The sequence below is a fragment of the Herpailurus yagouaroundi genome, unplaced genomic scaffold, assembly GCF_014898765.1.
Source record: "Herpailurus yagouaroundi ecotype Mexico unplaced genomic scaffold, PumYag 187, whole genome shotgun sequence".
Taxonomy (NCBI): Eukaryota; Metazoa; Chordata; class Mammalia; order Carnivora; family Felidae; genus Herpailurus; species Herpailurus yagouaroundi.
This window is the reverse complement of record NW_024412418.1, coordinates 26697800-26701365: the sequence shown is the minus strand read 5'-3', so window position 1 is coordinate 26701365 and position 3566 is coordinate 26697800.

The following is a 3566-nucleotide window of genomic DNA, read 5'->3' as shown; positions in this document are numbered from 1 at the left end:
CCTAGTGTGAGCGCATTTTTGTCATATTATAGTACAAATACAGGGTCTAGAAAATTCATGAGATCCAGCAAGACAGGTCTTTATTTAAGGAAGAAGGAGCCTGGGTAGAAAGGGTTGTAATGATGATAATACTGGCAGCCCACTAACGTCACCAAAGCAACAGAATATGGAAAGAAAGTGAGGAGGACTCCAAGCTGAGATAATATTCTATGTCCCTAACATAGGAGCTGGCTAACTTTTTTTCTGTAAAGGGCCAGACAGTAAATATATTTGGCTTCGTGTACCTATGGTCCCTGTTGCAACTACTCAACTCTGCCAGCAAGCAAGCAGCCATAGACAATACATAAATGAATGGACGTGGTTGTGGTCCAATACAACTTAATTTTCAAAAATAAGCAGTTGATGGGATTTGGCCTATGGGCCACAATTTGCTGACCCCCTGCTTTAGCCTATCATTAGAATTTGAAGACTTGGCAGGGGCCACAGCCAAAAAAAAAAAGTCCTCCAATATGTTTTGGAGCTAAAAATACAGAGGACTACTTCTCATGTATAAGATATGATTCTTTTTAAAAGAGTTGACAAGCTTATTAGCAGAATCCAACAGAATCAGTTACACATGCAATAGCCAAATGCAAATTTACAGAGGACAGAAGTCATGTATTTTGAAAGAAATTCCATAGACAACAAATGCTATAGTAAAGGACAAGATATCATTTCATATTAGGTGCTCAGGGAAGACTCCATGGAAATTTGGCTTTAAAAATCTCTTAAATCACAAATAGAATTTAGTAAATGTGGAAAGCAGAAAAGCATTTCAAGTATGAAAAAGATGTGAGTAAAGATATGAAGGCTGGAATCTAGGGTACCAAATACCATTACTCCAGGGAAACATAAAAATTAGCTATTGGATGTAGCCACTATTTATGAGGAAACAGTCTTCTAAACTACAGTTATACATGAAATAGAGTCTATTAAACTTTTATCTTCAGGCCAAGAAGAAATACAAAGAGAATGATTCTCTCCCTGATGATCTATTCCACAGACACTATAATTTACAGAAGCAGAAGAAATAAATACAAAGCAAAGCTTCCTTGTAATAAATCCACCTGGACTATGTTGGCTGTGAAAGTTATCACTTTTTTTTTAAATAATTAATTTATTTATTTTTGTAGTACATGGGATTTATAGCCTCAATCCTCTAGGACATCCTGCAAAATAGAGACAATTCAGCACCTCCCTTGAGGGACTTGCAATGATAATGAAGTAGAAAAAAATAGTAAGTTTTGCCTTGTGGATGCCTAGCTAGATTGCAAACAAAAACCCAGAGCTGCATTAGCTCTGTTATCTGCATTTTCAAGCTGTTCACAAATAGGGGGCTGAATGATATAGATTTGCACTCAGTGCAATTGTTGAAATAGGAATACAGCTAGCTATTTGAATATGTAGTGACTATGCTCTCCCAAAACACAATTTTCCACTAGAAAACATAACAAAACAAAACAAAAAATTAAGAACAGCTTTTTTGGACAAGAAATAGCAGAGTAAGTGCCAACATACGCTTTATTCTACAAACACTCAAATTCCATTACATCATCCACAGCTTTCCTGGCAAGCCTTATTTTCTTCCCCATTCATTTTAAGTCTATGAATGCTTAAATAGGAAATGTGATCTATCTCAAAGGAAGAGAACCTGCATGGCTCCTATTAAGAGTCCAACATCATCTCCCTCAGGGCTAAATTTTAAATATAGAACTACTCCTTGGCTCAAATTAATCTGTGTGAATCAAACTATGGTTTAACTCTCTCCTCCACTTGTCTTACTCTGACTGCCCAGTCTTAGAGAAAGGAGAACTAGAAAAGAGAACATTCTACATTTTCATAAAATAACCCATTTAAAGTATTTACTTTTCAACCAAAAACATAAGTTTCAGTACCTAATATTACGTTACCTTTCTTGATATAAATCATTATATCCTTTATTAAATATATATCTTAAAAGAGTATTTTTCATAAATTAAGCTTTCTTCTTATAAAAATTATAGCTAAGTATTAGTTGCACATACTATATGTCAGATTTGCTATTGTTTTATATGTCTTAAGTTATTTAATTGGCATAACAAACATAAGCCATATATTATTGTGTATTGTATATTATTGTATTCTGCAATTTATTTATTTATTTATTTATTTATTTACTTACTTATTTATATAGCAAAAGAGAGCACAAGTGGGGAGAGAAGCAGAGGGAGAGAGAGAGAATCTTAAGCAGGTACCATGCTCAGGGCAGAACCCAATACAAGGCTCAATTCCATGACCCTGGGTTCATGACCTGAGCCTAAATCAAGAATCAGATGCTCAATCAACTGAACTACCCAGGCACCCCATATTCTGCATTTTATTAAACTGAAGCACAGAGTTTTATCAGTTCAAACCCAATCCATCTGACACCAGAGTCTATGTTCTTGAACACTAATTTATTGCCTCTATAATAGTATATAAGAGCATGTTTGCTAAAAGCACAGCAAGTGTTAATTAAATCAAATATTTAAGTATGTTAGACATTTATACAGGAGACTCAGTTCTTTATAGGAAAATGATTTTTATGAACTTAAAAAAACAGTTAACAAGACGCTTTATCTGCTTCTCTAAGGAAAACTAGTGTTTATCCAATTAATTCTTACAAAATGCTAACTATATGAAGATTATCCTGTATTAGGGATCTTGATCTTTTGATTGCTGGAGGATAGAGGCCCAGGGTCATATAAGAGACCCTATCAAAATGCTCCAAGAGTGGCAGGACCTTCTTGGAATTTCATATAAATTTTTGAGTAGGTACATATGTTTGTTTGTTTAAGCTGAAGTTTCATGGTTTTCAACGAATTTTCAAAGGATCAGTGACAATCCAAAATTAATCCCCACTGTCCAAAAATAAGTTCACTTTTGGACTTAGCCCATTAGGACTCTTAGCGTAAGTAAGAAGAGTCCTCTGCCTACACATCACCTAAAGAATTCATTAACACCTGCAGTTCACATGGGGACTCAGATTCAAACTCTACTGTGTTCCCAGAATCCCTGTATTGTGTTCCCCAAGTTCAGGTTGTATAAATTAGGATTCTAGAGCTTGGTTATGACAACCTCCCTAACTCCTTCTATCCTGAAGATCTAATTAGCTTGGCAACTACATTGGAAGGAATGATGGAATAACAGGAAAACTACAGAGTTAGCACTGAGGACAGTGATCCTCCTCACCTTTCAATAAACATTTTTTTCATGGCCAAATCTCCTACTAGATGTTTAATGTTGATGAAAAGCAGGAGTTTTGATAGCTGCTCTTTTATCTTGTTAAATGAATTTTTCTGCCCCCCACCCCATCCTTAGGCATAGAAGCAGCAATTTTAAAACACAACAAAGTTAATATTTTTGAGTTTTTCTTTTTTCAGATACCAATTATTCCACCATTCACCATCATTCTCATGTTTATGTGGTGTATGAGTTAGAGTGTAGGTGAATAAATCCCTCGAAAGAAAGAAAGAAAGAAAGAAAGAAAGAAAGAAAGAAAGAAAGAA